The sequence below is a fragment of the Ovis canadensis genome, chromosome 5, assembly GCF_042477335.2.
Source record: "Ovis canadensis isolate MfBH-ARS-UI-01 breed Bighorn chromosome 5, ARS-UI_OviCan_v2, whole genome shotgun sequence".
NCBI lineage: Eukaryota > Metazoa > Chordata > Mammalia > Artiodactyla > Bovidae > Ovis > Ovis canadensis.
Window position 1 is genome coordinate 35,042,114 of NC_091249.1, and position 27,489 is coordinate 35,069,602.

The following is a 27,489-nucleotide window of genomic DNA, read 5'->3' on the forward strand; positions in this document are numbered from 1 at the left end:
GAATTCTTTTCTGCTCTTTCCATGAAACCCTGTGTCAGCTTTAGAGGTCCTCAGGAATAAGATTTATCACCTATTCATCCTTAGTTATTCATATCTCTGGTATGTTTTTTGTTTTCATTTTTTGCTGTCATCTGGGAAAGAATTATTTCTTCATATTCTAGATAATAGATGATAAACTCAGTGAAGGCAGTTTTTCTTTCAAAAACAGTTTCACTAGTTTATCATAGTTATTGGTTGTCCTTTGGTAGTTAGAAAGGATATTCTTGTTCTTTCTTTTTGTATTCTTATAGGGTTATAATCTTTATATAAGCAGGAGGTCTTGTCAATTTTATTTGGATATTTTCTCTTTTCTACATATTGGATAGTATCTGTTGATATACCTCCAACCTTAGTGGTTCTGCCTATGTCATCTCCATTTCCATGTTAAGTGCATCTAGTGAAGTTTTAATTTCAGATCTCGTATTTTGCAGTTCTAAAATTTGCTGTCTCTGTTTTGGCTATGCCACAGGGCATGCAGAATCTTAGTTCCTTAGCCAGGGATCAACCCTGGGCCCTTAGCAGTAAGAGCATAGAGTCCTAACCATGAACCACCAGGGAATTCTCAGTTCTAAAAATTTCAACTAGATTCTCTTTTGTTAAACTTTTTTTATCTTTCCTTCAAATTTACTACTGTTCTTATTTCTACATTTATTTATTTTTGGCTGTGCTAGGTCTTTGTTGCTGTGCGTGGACTCCTCTAGCTGTGGTGAGTGGGGGCTGCTCTTCATTGTGGTGCACAGGCTTCTCATTGCGGCGGCTTCTCTTGCTGTAGAGCACAGGCTCCAGGCGTGCGGGCTGCAGTAGTTGTGCTGCACTGGCTCAGTTGCCCTGTAGCATGTGGCATCTTCCCGAACCAGGGATCAAGCTGCTGTCCCCTGTATTGGCAGGCAGATTCTTAACCACTGGAACCACCAGGGAAGTCCTAAAATTTTCAATAGTTTCTTTACTGACTGAGATTTCTCTTCTTCTCATTAATTACAAGTATTATTTTTCTTTCCATCCTTGAGTATAATAACAGCTTAAAAATCTTTATCTGCTAATTCCAACATCTGTTCCATCTTTGAGTTGGTTTTGTTTCTGACTTTTCTCTAGAAAATAGGTCACATGTTCTTGGTTCTTAATATATCAAGTAGTTTTTTTATTATATCCTGTCTTCTGCAAATATAATGATGTTGGAACTCTAGATTCTATTATAGTCCTTTAAGAATGTTGTTGTTGTTTTATTGAGATATAATTGACATATAACATTGTATTAGTTTTTTTAAAATTATTATTATTTTTTACTTTACAATATTGTATTGGTTTTGCCACACATCAACATGAATCCGCCACGGGTGTACACGTGTTCCCAATCCCGAACCCCCTACCCACCTCCCCCCAACACCATCTCTCCGGGTCATCTCAGTACACCAGCCCCAGACATCCTGCACCCTGCATCGAACCTGGACTGGTGATTCGTTTCTTATATGATATTATATGTTTCAGTGCCATTCTTCCAAATCATCCCACCCTCTCCTTCTCCCACAGGGTCCAAAAGACTGTTCTATACATCTGTGTCTCTTTTGCTGTCTCGCATACAGGGTTATCATTACCATCTTTCTAAATTCCATATATATGTATTAGTATACTGTATTGGTGTTTTTCTTTCTGGCTTACTTCACTCTGTATAATTGGCTCCAGTTTCATCCACCTCATTAGAACTGATTCAGATGTATTCTTTTTAATGGCTGAGTAATACTCCATTGTGTGTATGTACCACAGCTTTCTTATCCATTCATCTGCTGATGGACATCTAGGTTGCTTCCATGTCCTGGCTATTATAAACAGTGCTGCGATGAACATTGGGGTACACGTGTCTCTTTCAGTTCTGGTTTCCTCGGTGTGTATGCCCAGCAGTGGGATTGCTGGCTCATAAGACAGTTCTATTTCTAGTTTTTTAAGGAATCTCCACACTGTTCTCCATAGTGGCTGTACTAGTTTGCATTCCCACCAACAATGTAAGAGGTTTTAAGCTGTATAACAATGATTTAATATATGTGTGTATTACTAAATGATTACCTCAATAACTTTAGTTAACATTATCATCTTAGTTACAATTTTTTTTTTGTGATGAGAACTTTAAAGATTTATTCTCTTAGCAGCTTTTAAATATACAATACACTGTTGTTACTTACATCCTCAGGATTTATTTATCTTATAACTGGAAGTTTGTGCCTTTTGAGCACCTTCGCTTACCCCTAATCTTCACTTCTGGCAATCGTCAATCTGTATTTTGTTCAAGTTCAGTTGTTGTTGATGTTTTTGTTTTGTTTATAGAGTCCACATATACGTGAGATCAGATAATACAGCATTTGTCTTTATTTCATTTAGCATAACGACCTTAAGATCTATCCATATTTTTGAAAGGCAATACTTCCTTCTTTTTTATGGCTGGATAATATTCCATTGTATATGAATACCACATTTTCTTTTTTCTCCTTTTTAAATTAAATTTATGTATTTTAGATGAAGCAAAGATGAATATTTTTAATGATAAAAGGTACTATTCACAAAGAAGATAGACATTGTAAATCATTAGATACCTAACAACAAAGATAGATATATAAAGCAAAAATCATAAAAAATGTAAGGGAAAAGAAAAAATATATACTCATAGTAAGACATTAACATTTCTCTAACAATATTTTGGGCTCCAAAATCAGTACAAATGGTGACTGCAGCCATGAAATTAAAAAATGCTTGCTCCTTGGAAGAAAAGCTATGACCAACCTAGACAGCATATTAAAAAGCAGAGACATTACTTTGCCAACAAAGGTCCATCTAGACAAAGCTACGGTTTTTTCCAGTAGTCATGTATAGATGTGAGAGTTGGACTATAAAAAAGGCTGAGTGCCAAAGAGTTGATGCTTTTGAACTGTGGTGTTGGAGAAGGCTTTTGAGAGTCCCTTGAACTTCAAGCAGATCCAACCAGTCCATCCTAAAGGAAATCCGTCCTGCGTATTCATTGGAAGGACTGATGCTGAAGCTGAAACTCCAATACTTTGGCCACCTGATGTGAAGAACTGACTCATTTGAAAAGACCCTGAAGCTGGGAAAGATTGAAGGCGGGAGAAGAAGGGGACAATAGAGGATGAGGTGGTTGGATGGCATCATCGACTCAATGGACATGAGTTTGGGTAGACTCTGGGAGTTGGTGATGGACAGGGAAGACTTCTGTGCAGCAGTACATGGGTTGCAAAGAGTTGGACATGACTGAGGAACTGAACTGAACTGAAGAATGTTTTATCAAGTGCAGAAAATAGGAGCATCTTGAATGATGTCATTAGTAATTTAAATACAATAATTTCTGTTTATATTAATTTTATTAATCTTATATCCTACACAAAAATATTAAAATTTTTTGTTATTAAATATTTATTTTATTTTTTTTAATTTTTATTTTTACTTTATTTTACTTTACAATACTGTATTGGTTTTGCCATACATTGACATGAATCTGCCACGGGTGTACATGCGTTCCCAAACATGAACCCTCCTCCCACCTCCCTCCCCATAACATCCCTCTGGGTCATCCCCGTGCACCAGCCCCAAGCATGCTGTATCCTGCATCGGACATAGACTGGTTATTCGATTCTTACATGATAGTATACATGTTTCAATGCCATTCTCCCAAATCATCCCACCCTCTCCCTCTCCCTCTGAGTCCAAAAGTCCGCTATACACATCTATGTCATTTTTGCTGTCTTGTATACAGGGTCATCCTTGTTGTTATTAGATGTCCATAGGACATTTAGAAAAACCAGCAAAAAGATAAACATTACTAAATTTCAAAAAGTAGAATTCTTTTTTGTGTGATTTAGTTATACATACATACATATATTATTTTTGAAGTTATTTTCCATTATAGGTATTGTAAGATATTGACTATAGTTTCCTGTGCTATACAGTAAACCCTTGTTGCACATCTGTTTTTTTAAATTAGAAATCTAGCAATACCCATTTTCTTTATCTGTTCCTCTGTTGATGGGCATTTACATTGTTTTCTTGTCTTGGCTATTGTAAATAATGCTGCAGTGAACATGGGGCTGCAGATGCATTTTCAAGATTGTGATTTCTTTTCTGCTGGATAAATATGCAGAGTATCATTATAGGATCTATAGTTCTATGTTTAAATTTTTGAGGGATCTCCGTACTATTTTCCACAGTGGCTGCACCAATTTACATTCTTACCAACAGTGTACAGGTTTCTACATACTCACCAAAATTTACTTCTTGTCTTTTAGCCATTGTAGCAGATGTGAGGTGGTATTTCATTGTGGTTTTGGTTTACGTTTTCATAGTGACTAATGATGTCGAGCACCTTTTCATGACCTCCCTAATGGCTCCCTTTAGTATAGAATCCACCTGCAGTGCAGGAGACCCAGGTTCAATCTCTGGGTCAGGAAGATACCCTAGAGAAGGAGATGGCATTCCATTCTTAGTATTCTTACCTGGAGAATTCCATGGACAAAGGAGTCTGTTGGGCTACAGTCCATGGGGTTACAAGAGTTGGACATTACTTAGTGACTAAACCATTACCATCACCTTTTCATATGTTTAAATCATGTTTGGAAAAATGTCTGTTTATTTTTATATCATTTTTGTCTATTCATTTTTATATCATCTTTGGGAAAATGTCTGTTCAGATCCCTTTCTCATTTAAAAAAAAATTTTATTTTTACTTTATTTTGCTCTACAATACTGTATTGATTTTGCCATACATTGACATGAATCAGCCATGGGTGTACATGAGTTCCCAATCCTGAACCCCCCTCCCACCTCCCACCCAATATCGTCTCTCTGGATCATCCCCATGCTGGATTGTTTGTATCTGTTAAATTGTAGTAGTTCTTTATATGATTTCGATATTATCCCCTTATCAGAAACATGATTTCCAAATATTTTCACCCATTCCATAGGTTGGCTTTTCATTTTGTGATGGTTTCTTTGGCTGTATAGAAACTTTTTCGTTTGATATAGTCCCAATCACTAATTTTTTCTTTTCTTGCTTTCATTTTTGGTGTCAAATACAAAAAATCATTGCCTAGATCAGTGTCAGAGAGCTTACCCTTTGTTTTCTTCTATGAGTTTTATGGTTTTGGATCTTACATTCAGATCTAATCCACTTTGAGTTGATTTTTTGTATGGCTTGAGATAATGGTCCAGTTTCATTCTTTTGCGTGTGGCTGTCCAGTTTTTCTGGTACCATTTATTGAAGAGGTTATCCTTTTTCCATTGTATATTCTTGGTTCCTTTGTTGTAAATTAATTGACCACATCTGCATAGGTTTATTTCTGGGCTCTCTCTTCTGTTCCATTGATCTTTGGGTCTATTTTTAGGCCAATACCAAACTGTTTTGTGACTATATGTTTATAATATAGTTTGAAATCAGGAAGCATGATGCCTTCAGCTTTGTTCTTTTTTCTCAAGATTGTTTTGCCTATTCGGAGTCTTCTGTGGTTCCATGCAAATTTTAGGATTTTTGGTTCTATTTATGTGAAAAGTACCTTTGATACTTTGATAGAAATTGCATTGAATCTGTAGATTGCTTTTGGTAATATGAACAATTTTAACAGTATTACTTCTTCCAGTTCGTGAGCCTGGAATATCTTTCCATTTATTTGTGTTGTCTTCAGTTTCTTTCATTGTGTAGTTTATAGCATATACTTCTTCCATTTCCTTGGTTAAATTTATTCTTATGTATTTTGTTCTTTTTGATGCAGTTGGAAATGGGATTGTTTTCCTAATTTCTATTTTTGATAGTTTGTAATTAGTAAACAGAAATGCAATTTATTGTTGTATATTGATGTTTTTACCCTGCAACTACTGCACTTGCTTATTAGTTCACAGTTTTGGGTGGGGTTTTTAGAGCTTTCTATATAAAATCATGGCATCTACTGCCAAAGCAATCTTAAGGAAAAAGAACAAAGTGGAGGCAAAGCAAAAAGACAGTGTACAGGTCAGGAGAAAAAATATTTACAAATGATGTGACTGGCAAGGGATTAATTTCTAAGATATGCAAACAGCTCAGAAAGCTCAAAAAATGGCAGCAAAAACCAGACAAACCAATCTAAAACATGGGCAGAAGACCTCAGTTCAGTTCAGTTCAGTTCAGTCGCTCAGTCATGTCCGACTCTTTGTGACCCCATGAATCGCAGCACGCCAGGCCTCCCTGTCCATCACCATCTCCCGGAGTTCACTCAGACTCACGTCCATCGAGTCTGTGATGCCATCCAGCCATCTCATCCTCGGTCATCCCCTTTTCCTCCTGCCCCCAATCCCACCCAGCATCAGAGTCTTTTCCAATGAGTCAACTCTTTGCATGAGGTGGCCAGACCTGAACAGACATTTTTCCAAAGAAGGCATACAGATGGCCAACAGGCACATTAAAAGATGTTCAACATCACTAATTATTAGAGAAATGCAAATCAAGACTACAGTGAGGTATCACTTCACATTCATCAAAATGACCATCATCAAAATCTCTATAAATAGATTGGAGGATGTGGAGAAAGGGAACCTTCCTACACTGTGGGGATGTAATTGCTACAGCCACTATGGAGAACAATATGGAGGTTCCTTAAAAAGCTAAAAATAGATGATCTATTAATTCCACTTCTTCAGATATATATGGAAAAGATGAAATTCTAATTCAAAAAGGTACATGCACCCCAGTGTTCATATCAGCACTATTTACAATACCCAAGAAATAAAGCAGCCTAAATGTTCACTGGCAGATAATGGATAAAGAAGATGTAGTTTGTGTGTGTACACACACACACGCACACACAGTGGAATCCTACTCAGCGTAAAAGTGAATAAAATAATGCTATTTGCAACAACATGAATGGGTCTAGAGATTATCATACTACATGAAGTTAGAGACAGTATTATATAATATGTCTTAAATGTAGAATCTAAAGTATGATACAAATGAGCTTATTTATAAAACAGAAACAGGAAACAAATTTACAGTTACTAAAGGGGACTGGGGGAGGAGTAAATTAGGAGTTTGGAATTAGCAGATAGAAATTACTGTATATGAAATAGATAAACAAAAAGGTTCTGTATAGCACAGGGACCTATATTCAGTATCTTATATTAAACTATAGTGGAAAAGAATATGAAAAAGACAAAATATATGTATACATATATAACTGAATATATATATAACTGATTCACTTCACTATACAACAGAAACCAACACAGCATTTTAAATTAGCTATTTTAAATTAGCTATATGAAAGTTGCTCAGTCATGTTCGACTCTTTGCGACCCTGTGGATTATACAGTCTATGGAATTCTCCAGGCCAGAATACTGGAGTAGGTAGCTTTTCCCTTCTCCAGGAGATCTTTCCAACCCAGGTATTGAATCCAAGTCTCCCACACTGCAGGCAGATTCTTTACCAGCTGAGCCAAAAGGGAAGCCCCAAAGTGAAAGTCGCTCAGTTGTGTCCGACTCTTTGTGACCCCATGGACCATATGGTCTGTGGAATTCTCCAGGCCAGAAACTGGAGTGGGTAGCCTTTCCCTTCTCCAGGGATCTTCTCAACCTAGGGATTGAACCCAGGTCTCCCACATTGCAGGCAGATTCTTTTCCAGATGAGCCACAAAGAAAGCCCCCAAATTAACTATACTTCAGTGAAAAAAAAAAGATCATGGTATCTGCAAATAGAGATAGTTTTACTTCTTCCTTTCCAACTGCCTTTCTTTTCTTCTTCTTGCCTAATTGCTCTGTCTAGAACTTCTAGTGCTATATTGAATAAAAATGATGAGTGTGGGTATCCTTGTCTTGTTCCTGATTAGAGAAGATCTTTGACATTTTCACTGTTGAGTATGCTGTTAGTTGTGGACGTGGCATATATGGCCTTTTTTATGTTGGAGCACATTTCCTCTGTATTTGCTGAAATTTTTTTGATCATGAATGGATGGTGAATTTTGTCAGATGGTTTTTTTGCATCTATTGAAATGATCATATGACTTTTCCATTCATTTTGTTAATGTGATTCACATTGATTAATTTCCAAGTATTTATCCATCCTTGCATTCCAGGGTTAAGTCCCACTTGATCATGGTGTGTGATCTTTCTAATGTATTGTATAATTTGTTTTGCTAATAGATTGATGGGAATACCAGACCACCTGACCTGCCTCTTGAGAAATCTGTATGCAGGTCAGGAAGCAGCAGTTAGAACTGGCCATGGGACAATAGACTGGTTCCAAATAGGAAAAGGAGTACATCAAGGCTGTATATTGTCACCCTGCTTATTTGACTTATATGCAGAGTACATCATGAGAAACGCTGGACTGGAAGAAACACAAGCTGGAATCAGGATTGCCAGGAGAAATATCAATAACCTCAGATATGCAGATGACACCATCCTTATGGCAGAAAGTGAAGAGGAACTAAAAAGCTTCTTGATAAAAGTGAAAGTGGAGAGTGAAAAAGTTGGCCTAAAGCTCAACATTCAGAAAACGAAGATCATGGCATCCGGTCCTATCACTTCATGGGAAATAGATGGAGAAACAGTGGAAACAGCGTCAGACTTTATTTTTTGGGCTCCAAAATCACTGCAGATGGTGATTGCAGCCATGAAATTAAAAGATGCTTACTCCTTGGAAGAAAAGTTATGACCAACCTAGATAGCATATTCAAAAGCAGAGACATTACTTTGCCGACTAAGGTCCGTCTAGTCAAGGCTATGGTTTTTCCTGTGGTCATGTATGGATGTGAGAGTTGGACTGTGAAGAAGGCTTAGCGCCGAAGAATTGATGCTTTTGAACTGTGGTGTTGGAGAAGACTCTTGAGAGTCCCTTGGACTGCAAGGAGATCCAACCAGTCCATTCTGAAGGAGATCAGTCCTGGAATTTCTTTGGAAGGACTGATGCTGAAGCTGAAACTCCAGTACTTTGGCCACGTCACGTGAAGAGTTGACTCATTGGAAAAGACTCTGATGCTAGGAGGGATTGGGGGCAGGAGGAGAAGGGGACGACAGAGGATGAGATGGTTGGATGGCATCACGGACTTGATGGGCATAAGTCTGAGTGAACTCCGGGAGTTGGTGATGGACAGGGAGGCCTGGCGTGCTTCGATTCATGGGGCCGCAAAGAGTTGGACAAGACTAAGTGACTGAACTGAACTGAATAGATTGTTGAGGAGTTTTACATCTTTGTTCAACAAGGATATTGGTGTATATTTTTCTTTTCTTATAGTTTTTTGGTATCAATGTAATGCTGCCAGAGTAAAATAAGTTTGGAAGTATTCCCTCTGAAAATTCTGAGAGAGTTTGAGAAGAATTGTTATTAGTATTTCTTTAGTATTTAGTCAAATTTACCAGTGAAGCCCTGTGGTCCTGAACTTTTTGTTGGTAATTTTCAAATAATTGTCAGTCTTCTTACTAGTAATTGATCTTTTCAGATTTTCCATTTCTTCATGATACATTCCTGGTAGGTTGTATGTTTCTAGGGACTTATCATTTCTTCAAGGTTGTCCCAGTTTGTTCTTGTTCAACATAATTTCTCAAGGACCTTTGTATTTCTGTAGTATCAGTTGTAACACCTCCTCTTTCTTTTCTAATTTTATTTGAGTCTTCTCTTTTTCTTGGTGACTCTGTCTACAGGTTTGTCTGTTTTGTCTACATTTTTTTTTTAAGCTCTTAGTTTTATTGACCCTTTCTATTGTCTTTTTAGTCTGTGTTTCATTTGTTTTCACTCTGTGCTTTGTTATTTTTTCCCTTCTACTGGCTTTGGGCTTCATTTGTTCTTCTCTTTCTAGTTCCTTGAGGTGTATAATGAGGTTATTTTGAGTTCTCTCTTGTTTCTTAATTCAGGCATTTATTGCTGTGAGCTTTCTTCTTAGAACTGCTTTTGCTGCATCCCTTAAGTTTTATATATTATATTTTCATTTTATTTCTCTCAGTATCTTCTTGATTGACTTCTTCTTTGACCCACTGGTTATTCAACAGTGTGTTGCTTAGTCTGCCCATATATGTGAATTTTCCAGCTTTGTTCTTGCTGTTAGTTTTTAGTTTCATAATGTTGTGATTGGAAAAGATGCTTGATATGATTTTAGTCCTCTTAACTTTATCAAGAGTTGTTTTGTGGCATAGTGAAGTGAAGTCGCTCAGTCGTGTCCAATTCTTTGCGATCCCATGGACTGTATCTACCAGGCTTCTCTGTCCATGGGATTTTCCAGGCAAGAGTACTGGAGTGGTTTGCCATTTCCTTCTCCGGGGGGTCTTCCTGACCCAGGGATCAAACCCACGTCTCCTGCACTGCACGCAGACGCTTTACCCTCTGAGCCACCAGGGAATCACATATCATGTATACTGGAGAATGTTCCATATATGCTTGAGGAGAATGTATATCCTGCTGCTTTTAAATGAAATGGCCTAAAAATGTTCTGTTAAATTCCTCTGGTGTAATGTGTAATGTAAGTTCAATGTTTCCTTACTGATTCTGTCTGTGTGTTCTACCCATGATGAAAGCAGAGTATTGAAGTCTGCTACTACTACTATTTTTGAATGGTTTGCTTTGGAAACAAACTGATATCATTCTGTTGTTTTTGAGATTGCACCCAAGTATTGCATTTCAGACTCTTTTTTTGTCTATGAGGGCTACTTCATTTCTCCTAAAGGATTCTTGCCCATAGTAGTAGATATTAATAGTTGTCTGAATTAAACTCACCCATTTCTGTTCATTTTAGTTCACTGATTCCTAAGATGTTGATGTTCACTCTTCCTATCTCCTACTCAACCAGGCCCAATTTACCTTGATTCAAGTTCCTATGCATTATTGTTCTCTACAGCATCACACTTTCATTCTAATCCCCCAAAAGGGTAATGCCAAAGAATGTTCAAACTACTGGATACTTGTGCTTATTTCACATGCTGGTAAGATTATGCTCAAAAGCCTATGTGAACTGAGAGAGCTTCTAGATGTGCAAGCTGGGTTGAGAAAAGACAGAGGAACCAGAAATCAAATTGCCAACATTTTTTGTATCATAGAGAAAGCTAGGGAATTCCAGAAAAACATCTGCTTCATTGACTGTGCTAAAGCCTTTGACCGTATGGATCACTAGAAACTAACTATGAAAGTCACTCAGTTGTGTCTGACTCTTTGCAACCCCATAGACTCCAGGCCAGAATACTGAAGTGGGTAGGCTTTTCCTTCTCCAGGGGATCTTCCCTACCCAGGGATTGAACTCAGGTCTCCCACATTGCAGGCAGATTCTTTACCAGCTGAGCCACAACAGAAGCCCAAGAATACTGGAGTGGGTAGCCTATCCCTTCTCCAGCGGATCTTCCCAACCCAGGAGTTGAACCAGGGTCTCCTGCATTGCAGGCGGATTCTTTACCAACTGAGTTATCAAGGAAGCCCAAAAAACTATGGATACAGTCCTTCCAGTGATCCAGAAACTATGGATCACTACAGAAATTCTTAAAGAAATGGGAGTACCAGACCACCTTACCTGTTTCCTGAGAAACCTGTATGCAGGTCAGTAAGCATCAGTTAGAACCAGACATGGAACAATGTACTGGTTCACAATTCGGAAAGGAGTATGACAAGACTGTATATTGTCACTCTGACTATTTAACTTCTGTGCAGAGTATATCATGTGAAATGCCAGGCTGAATGACTCACAAGCTAAAATCAAAACTTCTGGGAGAAATGTCAACAACCTCAGATATTCAGATAATATCACTATAACGGCAGAAAGTAAAGAGGAACTAAAGAGCCTCTTGATGAGGGTGAAAGAAGAGAGTGAAAAAACTGGCTTAAAACTCAGCATTAAAAAAACTAAGATCATGGTATCCAGTCACATCACCTCATAGCAAATAGAAAGGGAAAAAGTTGAAGCGGTGGCAGATTTTCTTTTGTTGGGCTCCAAAATCACTGCAGATGGTGACTGCAACCATGAAATTAAAAACTTGCTCCTTGGAATAAAAGCTATGACCAACATAGACAGTATATTAAAAAGAAGAGACGTCACTTTACCAACAAAGGTCCATGTAGTCAAAGCTATGGTTTTTCCAGTGATCATGTACGGATGTGAGAGTTGGACCATAAAGAGGGCTGAGCACCAAAGAATTGATGCTTTTAAATCTAGAGAAGATTCTTGAGAGTCCCTTGGACTGCAAGGAGATCAAACCAGTCAATCCTAAAGGAAATCAACCTTGAATATTTGTTGGAAGGACTGATGTGAAAGCTGAAGCTCCAATACTTTGGCCACTTAATGCAAAGAGCCAACTCATTGGAAAAGACCATAATGCTGGGAAGGACTGAGGGCAAGAGGATAAGGGGGCGACAGAGGATGGGATTGTTGCATGGCATTGCCAACTCAATGGACATGAATTTGAGCAAACTCCAGGAGACAGTGAAGGACAGGGGAGCCTGGAGTGCTGCAGCCCACAGGGTTGCCAAGAGTTGGACCCAACTTAGTGATTGAACAACAACAATTACTGTTATTATTGTATTGTTATCAATAGTTCCCTTTAAATCTTTTTATGTTTTGATGCTACTGTGTTGGGTGCATGGTGTGATAGTCACTGAGTTGTATCTGACTCTTTGTGACTTCATGAACTATAGCCTGCTAGGTAGGCTCCTTTGTCTATAGGATTCTCTAGTCAAGAATACTGCAGTGGGTTGCCATTTCCTTCTCCAGGGGATCTTCCCTACCCAGGGATCAAGCCTGGGTCTCCTACATTGCAGGCAGATTCTTTACTATCTTAGCCACCAGGGAAGCCCTGGTGTTGGGTCCATAAGTATTTTCAAATGATATGTCCTCTTACTAGGCTGACCACTTTATCATTGTATAATACAATGACCTTTTTGTCTCTTATTATAGTCTTTGTCTTAAAGTCTGTTTTATCTAGAATAAGTGTACCTCTCTCAGCTTTCTTTTGGTTTCCATTGTATAGACTGTATTTTTATATCCCTTCATTTTTAGTCAGTGTATTTCCATAAAGGTGAAGTGAGTCTGTGGTAGGCAGCATATTTCTGGGTCTTGTTTTTTTATCCATTCATCCATCGCATGTCTTTTCACTGGAGAATTTAGTCCATTTACATATAAAGTAATTATCAATGGGTATGGACTTACTGCCATTTGGTAATTGTTTTCTGGCTGTTTTTGAATTCCTTTATTCTTCTCTTACACTCTTCTTGATTTTTTAAAATAGTGGTATGCCTAGGTTTTTTTGTTTGTTTGTTTTTTGTATACTTACAATAGGTTTTTGCTTTGTGGTTACCATGAGGCTTACATAAACCCCATCTTGTGTTTATAACAGTCTGTTTTTTTTTTTTTTTAATTTTTGTTTTTACTTTATTTTACTTTACAATACTGTATTGGTTTTGCCATACATTGACATGAATCCATCACGGGTGTACATGCGTTCACAAACATGAACCCCCCTCCCACCTCCCTCCCCATAACATCTCTCTGGGTCATCACCGTGCACCAGCCCCAAGCATGCTGTATCCTGCGTCGGACATAGACTGGCGATTCGATTCTTACATGATAGTATACATGTTACAATGCCATTCTCCCAAATCATCCCACCCTCTCCCTCTCCCTCTGAGTCCAAAAGTCCGTTATAGACCTCTGTGTCTTTTTTGCTGTCTTGCATACAGGGTCGTCATTGCCATCTTTCTAAATTCCATATATATGTGTTAGTATACTGTATTGGTGTTTTTCTTTCTGGCTTACTTCACTCTGTATGATCGGCTCCAGTTTCATCCATCTCATCAGAACTGATTCAAATGTATTCTTTTTAACGGCTGAGTAATACTCCATTGTGTATATGTACCACAGCTTTCTTATCCATTCATCTGCTGATGGACATCTAGGTTGTTTCCATGTCCTGGCTGTTATAAACAGTGCTGCAATGAACATTGGGGTACATGTGTCTCTTTCAATTCTGGTTTCCTCGGTGTGTATGCCCAGAAGTGGGATTGCTGGGTCATAAGGTAGTTCTATTTGCAATTTTTTAAGGAATCTCCACACTAACAGTCTGTTTTAATAACAGCATAAGTTTGAATGCATTTTAAAGCCCTGTATTTTAACTCTCCCCTACCCATTATTTCTCTTTTTGATGTCAAAATCTACATCTTTTTATCTTGCGTATACATTGACACATTATTATAATTATAGTTTACTACCTTTGTGTTTTAATCTTTACACTAGATTATCAGTGATTAACCTACCACCATTACAGTGTTAGATTATTTGAATTTAACTATATTTACCTTTACCAGTGAGATTTATACTTCAAATGTTTTTTTGTTACTTGGTGCCCTTTCATTTCAATTTAGAGTTCCCTTTAACATTTCTTGTAATACTGATATATTTGTGATGATTTCCTTCATCTTTTGGTTGTGTGGATAACTCTTTATTTCTTATTAAAATTTGAAAAACAACCTTTCTGGGTAGAGTATTCTTGGTTTTCATTTTTTTCCATTAGCAGTTTAAGGTATTTGGTCACTTCCTACACTTTAGTCTTGTGTAGGAGATGAACCTTGTCATTAAACCATGACCTAGCTCTTGTTTTTTTTCTCAAATGTTTGTGATTGTCTAAGCAGCCTTATTTGTTCTTAGTGGCTTCTAGTATCTGAAGGTGTACCAAGAGCTGTTAGTGTCCAAAGGAAAGGATATCAGTCAGCCTCTGGGTGCAGGCTGATTGTAAGCTGGACCCTCTGGCAGCAGCTTTTAAAGTATATAAATATACCTGTTTCAGGTGAATACCTCTTAATTCCTTACCCCTACTTTGCCCCCCCCCTTCCCTCTCCCATTGATAACCATTAGTTTTTCTCTCTGTCTGTGATTTTGTCCTCTTTTACTATTTTTAAAATTTTTATTTATTTATTTATCTTTTGGTCACACCATGCAGCTTGCAGAATCTTAGTTCCCTGACCAGAAATCAAACCTGTACGCCCTACGATGGGAGTGCAGAGTAATAACCACTGGACCACCAGGGATTTCCCCTTCTCTTACCATTTTTGATGTGGAGTTTTTCTTGTTCACCTGATGCATAGTTGTCACTCATCCTCTGGATTTCCTTCAGAGAAAAATTTTCTATACGTAGCTATAGATTTGGTGTGTCCATGGGAGAAGGTGAGTTCAGGAGCATCCTGTGTCACCATCTTGGAATGGACAGCTTGTTTGTTTTTAATACAGGAAGTTAACTTGGTTTGACACAAACTGCAAGCTTTTCTGTGCAGTTCAGTTCTTATTCTTGGCTGGGATGCTTGCAGTCTCACCTACATATGCTTTGTTTGGTGATCTGTGAGAGTTGGGCAGAGCTTATGCCTAGTATTTGAAAGTTCCTCTCTTTTTCTCAGCAACCCACTCCAGTATTCTTGCCTGGGAAATCCCATGGACAGAGGAGCCTGATGGTCTACAATTCATGGGGTTGCAAAGAGTTGGACACAACTTAGCTACTAAACCACCACCATCACCAGTTTTCTCTAATGTTGTGACTCAGTCTACTTTTAAACACTGATGTAATGTGTTTCTGGAGAAGGCGATGGCACCCCACTCCAGTACTCTTGCCTGGAAAATCCCATGGACAGAGGAGCCTGGCAGGCTGAGGTCCATGGGGTCACGAAGAGTTGGACACGACTGAGCGACTTCCCTTTCACTTTTCACTTTCATGCATTGGAGAAGGAAATGGCAACCCACTCCAGGGTTCTTGCCTGGAGAATCCCAGGGACGGGGGAGCCTGGTGGGCTGCCGTCTATGGGGTCACACAGAGTCAGACACGACTGAAGTGACTTAGCAGCAGCAGCAGTAATGTGTTTAAGGTTAGAAAAACTTTGGATTTTCTCTCAGAATTTTAGCTCTCCTGTTCTGTATCACCTATGGTCATCCAAGTCTAACAGCTATTTAAAAAATAGGAAATCACCCTGTACCATTCTTGCCTTTTAAGGATTGACTGCCATTCATAATCTGCCTGCTTTTGTTTAATCTGCAGTGCCTTCTGGTAGTTATTTTTCATATTTTTTCCCAGAGTTTATAGTTACTTGGGTAATGGTCAGTTTGTTAGGAGTATGTTGTTGTTCAGTCGCTTAGTCATGTCCAACTCTTTGCCACCCCATGAACTACAGCACGCCAGGCTTCCCTGTCCTTTACTGTCTCTCAGAGTTTGCTCAAACTTATGTCCATTGAGTTGGTAATGCCATCCAACAGTCTCATCCTCTGTTTCCCTGTTCTCCTCCTGCCCTCAGTCTTTCCCAGTATCAGGGTCTTTTCCAGTGAGTTGGCTCTTCACATTAGGTGGCCAAAGTATTGTTTTATTTTTTCTCTGTAGCTTTTTTGAATATGATCAATTTCTAATTCATATATTCTTTTGTTGTCTATATCCATTTGAGCTTTTTAATTTATGAATTGTAATTTTCTTTCATAGTTACAGATGCTTAATTATATTTAATGTTATAGTATTTTGTTATAATTTTCTTCTGTTTCTTGGCTAGGGCTGGGTGATTTTGTGTTTTCAACTCCTGAAAAGTTTTCATTTTCATTTTATGTTTTTTGACAGTAACTTGTATGGGTAGTGAGTTCTTTTTTATTTTTTCTTGTTCATGTTTATTTTTGTTATATTTTCCTGGACCATTGATCTCATGTTACATGTTTACTCTTCTGTTTCTACAGTGAAATGCATTCAGTTTAACTAATGGTATTATTTTTGGTCTGTCTACTCTGGATTATTTCTTAATTTATAACTTTCATGGGTCCCTTACTTTTAGCCACTTCTCTTTACCACCAAACCTATGAGAGCCATCTCACTCTCTGAGACTGCCTTTACCCCAGTAATAGTGCCTTTTCTGTGATTCAGTACAGTTTCTAAGCTCTTGTGTTTAAAATATCCAAAAGGCAGTCCTTTGATCCACTAAGTTTCATATTTTTCTGTCAGTATTTCCCTATTCAGAGTATGACCCCTCCCTCTGGAAAGAAGACCCTAGATTACTTTATATGATGTTTACCATTAATATTTGTTTCACCATCATTAAGACCATACTGCACTTGTCATTCTTTCTGCTGCCTTGGATTCTTTGCTTAGATGTCTTTGGAGCACTTTGCTGACATCTGGTGTTTATTTTCCCATTAACAAGAAAATTGAAATTTGTAGTATCTGTTTCCAAGTTACATTGTATGTCTAGGTGATGGGTGATCTTGTTTTCTTTCCTTATTGGTGATTTTTGGAAGCTATGTGGAAGGAATTGCATTTAGAAGAATATAATTGTTGACAGCCTTTTACTATTGAAATAATCAATGTTACCAACCTAGACTTTGGACTTTTTTAGGTGTTTGAATTTCCTTTTCTTTATAATAAGTGACATATACTGGGGATGAATGTTAAGAATAGTGGAAAAGAATTGCCACCACTTTGCAGAGAAATATTCATTCTCACTACTCACTTGACCCTTACTAGACCTTTACTAGAACCTCACCAGACCCTTCATCCCACAAGACTACTTGAAAGCCTTCTTTGAAAATAATCAAGGAATAGAAGAGGCCAAATTATGAAACTAAAATTTTTATCAGTTATAGTGTCCTGCTTTACAAACATTTTTATTCAGAGCACCCCAGCAAGGGCCCAAAATACCCCATTTCTAAATACTATACAGTTAACCAGATACTTAGGTACAGGAAACCATACTGTGAGTTAATGAGTGTCTTCGTTAACCTAGAGGAGGCTTCACTGAAGCTGTATTTCATGTTGTTCCTTTTTTTGATGCCCTACTTCTTACACTTGGGAAGTATACACTGTTATAAAATTTTATGTGCATGAACACTACTAGACCTTTCTTTTGAAGAGTGAAGGGAAGGACTATTTGAAAGGAAAAATTGAGGGACTTCCTTGATGGGTCCAGTAGCTAAGACCTGCAGGGGACCTGTGTCCAATCCCTGGTCACAGTACTAGATCTTGCACATTGCAACTAAATGAATGAATAAATGTTTTTTAAAAAGAGAGAGAAATAGCAAAGCTGTTTAAGTGTATATATAGCACTTGAATATCTGAAAATCAGTTCCTGTGTATTTCTGCTAAAATTTGCATACTTTAGGGGTATACAGACCACTAGTGAAATACTTGTACAGGTACTCTAGTGAAACACTTGTACATGTGGACAGGGAGATGTAATATAAAGGTTTTTACAAATCTGAATGTTCATCAAAGGGAAATGAATAATTCATGAACTATGCATACAACCCATGACTTAGCTGGAGTGGAAATGAGTAAATTAAAACAAACAAACAAACAAATTGTTCTCATGGATCTCTCAGAAAACAAACACTAAGTTAAAAACCATGTTATAGAAGATTATGTTTAGTATGATACAATTTATATAAAGTACATGGAAAAATACTATTTATATTCACTTTTAATACATTAATAATAAATATATAAAAATATGTTCCAGGGTAAATAAGCACTAACAATTTGGGGATAGTGATTCTTTGCAGGAGGCATAAGAGACCTGGATTTAATCCCTGGGTCAGGAAGATCTCCTGGAGGAGGGCATGGCAACCCACTCCAGTATTCTTGCCTGGAAAATCCCATGGACAGGGCAGCCTGGCAAGCTATGGTCCATAGGGTCACACAGAAGTGGACACAATGGAGGCAACTTTGCACATGCTCACAGAATACAAGTGAGATGAGAAGATACAATCTTTTTTTCTGGGCACATTGGTATCTTAAATAAAATCAGAATTATCTTATTACTGAAGAAAGAGAGAAAGTCTTTTATATAGGTATTGTGTAGGTAGGTAGTTTCTGCATCTTCTGACCAATGCCAAAAATTGGTAGGCCTGAGTTAGGGTACCTATGGATCTGCTGTATTATTCCTCATAGGTCTCTGTATGCTTTAAAATAGCTCATAATAAGTTTTAAAAACAATAAATGAATGAATGAATGAATGATAGTTCTATGTCTAGAGTCTTTGGACATAAGCAGATAGAGGTGAAGTGAGACTAAATTCATTCTCAGATTTTATTTCCTAGATGAAATGATCCAGAGTCTTTAGCCTCACTTCACGTTCTCCCCAGTCATCCAAACAAAGAATCAGCCAAAGGTAATCTGGGCATAGTATGGTTTGGCATCTCTCCCAATCACCCTACTCATATATGTGAGATTTCTCTGACCTGGGTGTTCACTTCATGTCTCTCCTTTTGTTTACTGTTTGTCTCTCACACTGTCCTTAGCTGTGACTGTGTGCATACCTCCATGTGGGCTTATAAGTGTGCATCTGTGTATGAGGTTTCCTTTGTGGCACAGATGGTGAAGAATCTGCTTGCAATGTAGGAGACCTAGCTTTGGTCCCTGTGTCAGGAAGATCCCTTGGAGAAAGAAACAGCAGCCCAATTCAGTATTCTTGCCTGGCGAATCGCATGGACAGAGGAGCCTGGCAGGCTAAAGTCCACGGGGTTGCAAAGAGTTGGACAGGACTGAGCAACTATGCACATATGTTTATACATGTGGGTTGTGTTTGTTCATGGACCCAAGAATGATTTTTTTCTAACTTAAATTATATATTCAAATTTTTATCGTGGTTTGATCAGTTTTTAGTTTTATTTAAAATTTTGGGAGATCTTGTTGTCTCACCAAAAAAGCACAGGACTAAAATCTTGATGACTTGAGTTATAGTCCTACCTCTGCCCTTGCTGACTGTATAAACTTGGCCAGTTTACCCTCTCAGTATTGTCCCAATATAATTGTTAAGAGATCAGAAGGTTGGAAGGGATGAGTTAAAAGGCTCCTGTGAATGCTGACATTGTAGGGATTCTAAACATCACCATATGGCATTTCTGAGCTGGAAATGACAGCTGTGACAGTGTCCTGAGGTGAGAGGAATGATCTCCAACCCCTTCGTCCTCTCCACTTCCTTTTCTACCCCATCTTTTTCTCCTGACTCTTTTTTCATTGATCCCCTTTTCTCCTTGCCCCATGCCCCTGTCTTCTATCTGATTTTCTCCATCCAGTGTATTTCTAACAGAAGAAGAAGACCCTGTGATTGGCCAAGTGAATCGCAGGATTTAGCTCATCACTGGGCTGTCAGATGAAACAGCTGAATTTCTCCAGGTATGAGGTATCTGAGTCAACCTGATTATGAAATCTGTGTCCTGTCCTGTCCCCTTTTCTTGTCCTTTCTAATCAGGCACTTGAGCCATAGTTATCTCTGCCCTGAAAAGCTTTCCATTCTCCAGCCTGAGGACATGGGTCTTGAAATGTTGGGGGCCCCACGTCTATGCCCTTTCCCACAGAAACTTACCCAGCCTGATTGTTGGTTGTTTTTTCATTTGGGCAAAAATGGTGGAGGGTTTAAGAGCATGGACCTCAGGAATCGAAAAGCCTGGGTAGGAATTCAAGCTTTGTGACTTTCTGTCTGTGTCACCTTAGGTAAATTCCATATTTTTTCTGATCCTTAGTTTCCTGGTCCAGATGCAGGTGCTAGGTAAACTGCTTTTCAGTCTTCATTTAGGAGCAGGCTTGGGAATGCAGAGTTCTTGAGCTGGCTTGGAGGTTTCCCACAGCTAACCATGTTTGGTTTTTTTTAACTGCCAGGTTGCTGATTATGGCATTGGAGGACACTATGAACCTCATGTGGATTCTTTTTTGGTAAGAGCAAAACATCGTTCTTTTGGGCTGTGTTTCGAGTGGCAGGAAAAGGTACCAACTCACATGGAATGTTTGGCTTCTACCTTAGGGTCATCTGAATTCTCAAGGATAAATCTTTGGGGACTGTCTTAAAATTGGACAGAAGAGAAAACAGATTTTATTGTCTTCTAGTGTGGTGCTGCCTCCACTAGGCACCTGGACTTAAGATGAATTCTTGGGGTAGAAAGTGATGGAGAGAGAGCTACATAGTCTTTTCCTCCTACCTGTGTCCCCTCTCTTGTGCTAGAAGGTTCCTCGGTCTCTTCAGGCAGACCTCATTCCTCTGTTGATAGGAGGAGCACTTGAGTCAGTTGCTTTGGGTGCCAGTACTTCAGCCTCACATAAGCCCCTTGTATGGCTGAACCAGACACTGAGAGAAGATTGGTATTTGTACTCTGGGAATGACAAGCTGAATCAGCAAACAAAACACCAAATGTTTCTTCAGCACTTTTAATATCCTGGTTATTCTCCTAGGATCTAGGGATAGGAAGGCAAAGAAAAAAAAAATTCCCATTTTCAAACAGAGGCATGTTTTTTTGCAAGTCATACGTGTGAATAGTTACTTTCTAAGTTACTTAGTAAGTGCTATAAAGAAGGTATGGGCACAGTGTCCTGAGACCCAGTGAACAGGCATTCAGCCTAAATGTTCAGAAAAGATTTCCTGGGGGAGCTTAGGTGTAAGCTAAGATTGTTCCTTTAAAACTGTCCCTTCATAAGAAGGTGTTCCTAGAATCAAAGCCCTCTCTCACTGCTGCCAGAATATAGTCTGAAAGTACCTGTCTCTACAGTGTAGATTGACCCACTGGTTACAGGAATCTGTGAAACCATATTCTTAATGTTGTGGGAATAGCTTTTACTGAGGAAATGATATAGATCTTGAAAGCAAAAGCCAATCTGTTCCTATAGATGGATAAGACCTCTTTGTGATTCCACTCTGAAATGTTCCTGACTTATCCAGCTCTAGGATCAAATGTTTTCTAGAGTGGCATGCATTCCTTCTTAGTCATCTTTTCTGACCCACTTCCTTTGTTGAGTTTTGTGTCTCCACCATGCAAAAATAAGTGGATTGGTGGTTTGTTCTTTGAATGTAACACTTGGTTCCCATATCTGCCCTTTCTGTCTGGATTCCAGTCTCACCTGCCTATATGATCATATCCATCCTTGAGGAGCAGGGTGACCTCCATTTGGCTAAGATGAGTTTCTCATTCTCATAATGGTTGGGAAAGCAACTATTGTTCATGCTTCTTTTCTTAATTAGTTAAGCTTAAGACCTGTATATTCACTTTTACATAAATTTCACAGGACTTTGACAGTAACCCTTTGGAATTTATTGTAACGGGGAATCGCGTGGCCACATTCATGAACTATGTAAGTATGGTCAGTACGGACTTGTCCCATAGACACACTAAGCATGAGCTGGAAGCATCACCACTGAACGAAACATTGAGGACTTCAATCCAGAAATTTGTATTTTTTAAAACACTGCAGTAGATTGTAATGATCAACCTTGTAAGGGAACTACTATCACTTAGTGATTAAAAGTAGAGGGGGAAAGAGGGAAAGGGAAGAGATGCAGAATCCCCTGGGGGAGTCATTCGGTTACTCCTTAACATTGTCAGTCTCTTCATTGAGGGCTGAAGATCTAGAACCATTTGTTTTGACAGTCAGGTGTGATTTCCTCCTCTGCACTAGGGCTAATTTTTTCATTTTCTTTAAGTAATTGTTTAATTTTTTAAGCTAATTTTAAAATAAGCAATGAGGGGAAAAAGCCCTCAGGATTCCTAGAGGTGTATAACAGACATTTTTCTACTGTCTTTCCTTCTCTACCCATATTATATCAAATAATACTCTGGTATTATCACACTTACTTTTAAAATTTCCAAAAATTGTTCCCAAGTTATAGCAGATTTAGACCTCACTTTTGTGAGGGACATCCCAGAGACTTTTGCTCATCACTAATGACTACTAAAGGAAACCTACCCTGAATATTCATTGAAAGGACTGATGCTAAAACTGAAGCTCCAATAATTTGGCCATCTGATGTGAAGAACCAAGTCATTTGAAAAGACTGATTCTGGGAAAGATTGAGGGCAAGAGGAGAGAAGGGTGGTAGAGAATGGGAAGTTAGATAGCATCACTGACTCAATGGACATGAATATGAGCAAACTCTGGGAGACAGGGAAGGAGAGGGGAACCTGGTGTGCTGCAGTCCATAGGGTCGCCATGAGTCGGACATGTCTTAGCGACTGAACAACAACAACAAAGACGGCTTCCAGGGGGAAAGGTTTCTCTCTCATTCTTATTCATTCCTTTTGGAAGGAAATGATTGTCAATATTGAAATTCTGTCATACCCAATTTGAGGTTGGTACAACATGAAGATCCTTCCTGTTCTTTTAATCATCATTATTAATAAGAAAAAAAGCTTAATTTGGACAAAGAATGTTCTTTCGGGAATTTTTTGAATATGACTTGTTTTATTTGTTTCAACGAGTGATTATAACTTAGAAAATGGACATGAGTGGTGTACTTTAGTCCCAACGGGCAGTAGTCACAATGTGTGAATTTCCTGTTTTCGCCAAGATAAAATGAGAAAAATCATTAATTACAAAATCAGTGTAAGGCATTTTAGGCCTAATATTCTAGATACAGATTATTTGGAACAGTTACCCCACATCTTTTCTCCAGCATGAACAGTGGAGCAATGCTTTTATGGTATGTTAACAAACATTGGTCAAGGATTTAGAAGAGAAGGTGGTAAAGAAATGTAGTTTGAGTTCTCTTGTGAATTAACTATATTCCTAGCTCTCCCGGTCTTTGCTACTGCCACAGATATTTGGAAGTTATTCTGTTTGCTTCTTTCATAGTTAAATAGACAAGAGATGGCAGATATGGTATTTAAAGTTGATACTAATTATAGTTCCTGGAGAAGGAAATGGCAACCCACTCTAATATTCTTGCCTGGAAAATCCCATGGACAGAGGAACCTGGTGGGCTACAGTCCATGGGGTCACAAAGAGTCGGTCACGACTGAGCACATGAGCACTAATTATAGTTCACTTTCTTTGCCTTATGTATATGCTGCTTGCCACATTCTTGGAACAGTTGCAGTATTTATTGTTTACTTTTATATAGATGATTCAGTGGAAAGGGCAGGGCCTTTTCAGTTCAGTTCAATTCAGTCGCTCAGTTGTGTCCAACTCTTTGCAACCCCATGAATCGCAGCACGCCAGGCCTCCCTGTTCATCACCAACTCCCAGAGTTTACCCAAACTCATGTACATCGAGTCGGTGATGCCATCCACCCATCTTATCCTCTGTCATCCCCTTCTCCTCCTGCCCCTGATCCCTCCCAGCATCAGGATCTTTTCCAATGAGTCAGCTCTTCACATCAGGTGGCCAAAGTACTGGAGTTTCAGCTTCAGCATCAGTCCTTCCAATGAACACCCAGGACTGATCTCCTTTAGGATGAACTGGTTGGATCTCCTTGCAGTCCAAGGGACTCTCAAGAGCATCAATTCTTCAGCACTCAGCTTTCTTCACAGTCCAACTCTCACATCCATACATGACCATTGGAAAAACCATAGCCTTGACTAGACGGACCTTTGTTGGCAAAGTAATGTCTCTGCTTTTGAATATGCCATCTAGGTTGGTCATAACTTTTCTTCCAAGGAGTAAGTTTCTTTTAATTTCATGGCTGCAGTCACCATCTGCAGTGATTTTGGAGCCCCAAAAAATAAAGTCTGCCACTGTTTCCACTGTTTCTCCATCTATTTCCCAGGAAGTGATGGGACCAGATGCCATGATGTTAGTTTTCTGAATGTTGAGCTTTAAGGCAACTTTTTCACTTTCCTCCTTCATTTTCATCAAGAGGCTTTTTAGTTCTTCTTCACTTTCTGCCATAAGGGTGGTGTCATCTGCATATCTGAGGTTATTGATATTTCCCCCAGCAATCTTGAAAAGTTCTGATGCTGAATCTGCTAGAAACTAGCTGTGTATATTTGGCAAGTTGTTGCTTTTAGGTTTTTTATCCCCATTGATTTGTTGGTTAGTTAAAGGTATCGAAATAACTTGTCCCAATTTCTAATCCAGTTTTGTTAGCCTCTGCAACAGTCAATTAGAAAATATTTATTGGCAAAAAAGAAAGAAACTATGTATTAGCACCTACGGTTCCCCTGGTGGCTCAGTGGTAAAGAAACTGCCTGCAATGCAGGAGCCACAGGAGATGTGGGTTTGATCTCTGGGTCAGGAAGATCCCCTTGAGGAGGGCATGGCAACCCACTTCAGTATTCTTGCCTGGAGAATCCTATGGACAGAGGAGTCTGTCGGGCTAACGGTCCATAGGGTCACAACGAGTTGGACAGGACTGAAGCAACTTAGCACACACACATTGGCACCTACAGTGTACTGAAAGTGAAAGTGAAAGTGAAGTCACTCAGTCGTGTCCAACTCTTTGCGACCCCATGGGCTGTAGCCTACCAGGCTTCTCAGTCCATGGGATTTTCCAGGCAAGAGTACTGGAGTGGGTTGCCATTTCCATCTCCAGGGGATCTTCCCGACCCAGGGATCGAACCCAGGTCTCCCACATTGTAGGCAGGTGCTTTACCGTCTGAGCCACCAGGGGGCATTGATTATTACTAGGTGCTGAGAATGTTGCAGTGAGTAGAATCACCAAAGTGTCCACGCTTATGAAGATTAAATTCAAGTGGTGTAATTTAACAATAAATATGAAAAATTAAAACTCTATTAATAAGATGAATGCACATTTTAGAAGTCTTATAAAGGAATTAATTATAGTGGTATTAAGAAAAATAAGCTATGTTGGGAGATTTTGTTGATTAGGGAAAATCTCTTTTAAGGAAATTACATTGGGGTAATAATGAGCTAGCTGTGTGAATGATCTGAAAGATGAGTGTAACAAGTGCAAAGGTCTGAGACAGAGAAAAACTTAGCACAAAGAAATATTTTGAAAGTAGCTCTTTCAATTTCAGCCACCATTTTCTGACATTTTCAGACAATCTTGATCTCCCAGCACTTAGATATGGCAGTTGTTCAGTTTTCCAGACACGTACATAGTAACAAAGCATTGGGAGCATGCTCATTTGGACCTTGAGTCATTGTCGTGTTACTACACAGGAAATATGAAGGTATTCTTTATTCCTGTGTCAGGCTTGTACCTCTGCTGTAATGGGTGGCACACCAGTTAATCTGACCCAAACCCTCATCCTGAGATGTCTGAGCCTTGTTTACCATTATGTTTTGAGGGCATGAATGAAACATTTGTCCCTTTACTATTAAAATTTGACAAGTCCAAGAAACCCTCCAGTGGATCACCTGAGCACCGTATTTTCCCTTATTTCCATTCTGTAATAGCAACAGCAACACTTACCTTCTTTAAAGAAAAAGTGTTTTGGCTACACCACACCCCATGTGGACTCTTAGTGCCCCAACCAGGGATAGAATCCATACCCCCTGAAGAAGTGCAGAGTCTTAACCACTGGACTGCCAGGGAAGTCCCAGCACTATTTCCTCTTGATGATCAGGGTCAATGACCCTGTCAGAAAAGTGACTCCTTTTATTTCTTCCTGGTCTCTTGCCATGAAGTGTTTAAAGGGACAGTGCCATAGCCATAGCTTAAATTTCAGTAGGATTCTCTGTATCCCCTGGTAGAAGTTTTCTATTCTGGTAATCAGGTCCTGTAGAGTAATGCTGTCCAATAGAACATTCTACAGTAATGGAAATGAATAGTGCTTGTGCTATTTATTATGGTAGCCACTGTCTCATGTAGCTGTTGAGCACTTGAAATATGACTAGTACAACTAAGGAACTTAATTTTTAATTACATTTTAAAATTTAAACAGATATACATGGCTAATTGTTACCTTATTTGGTAGTGGTAGCTCTAGATCAATAGAGCCTATAGGAAACAGAAATTCTCCAGGTGAGTCACTCTGAATGGCATGAAGTGGAGCCATTCGAATTTTCATCCCAGGGTTCCCAGACCCATGTATTCTGCATATTATAGTTATTGATTTGGGGGTATAGAATGCATCCTGAAAGATGACCTTGTCCTCGTAGAATATAATTAGAATGTTCAAGCTAACACCTTACTGGAATCTTTAAGAGATCTCTACTCTGTCAAGCTACTATTTTTTTGGGTGGTAGACTGTGATGGGATCAGCTGACCATTCGATCATAACTATTAAAGACTGTGAAAATTCAGGATCCTACCACATTTGTGAAGTCTTTAAATATCCAGTAGTTGGTCCAGAGCAGCATATCCCATAATCTGCCTCTGTCTGTTCACAGCTAAAACAGAAAGTTGGCCAACTTTAAGTGCATACTGTAGCAGGAAAGTTAGAAATGGAGTATTTGTGGTAGAAATTAAGTGTTTAAGCTTGAAATATGAAGTGATTATGCAACAAAGCTGCCCATTGGGTTCTTGTCTGTCATATCTACCATGTCATAAGATAGGGCCGGCCCAGCAGGAACTTTATGGTAGACTTTTCCATTCATGTGAACAAGGAAGTTGGGATTTTTATAGGAATTGTACTGAACCAGTAGATTATTTGGGTAGTATTGCCATGTTAGCATATAGTCTTCCAATCATTAATGAATTAGCTCAAAATGTGGGTGCAAACTGAAAATATATTACTATTAGAAATGGTGCTGAAATGCAGTGTTTTGGAAATCACCCAAATGATTACAGCTGTGAGTGCTTCACATTGTGTGAAAAGAGATGTGATGCATGGTAAAGATAAACA

General features: G+C 38.8%; 1 pseudogene; it reads left to right on the forward strand.

Annotated features, from left to right (window-relative positions):
- The window catches only part of LOC138440674 (prolyl 4-hydroxylase subunit alpha-2-like), a 66,008-nt pseudogene that overhangs the window by 20,851 nt on the left and 17,668 nt on the right, over positions 1 to 27,489 (forward strand).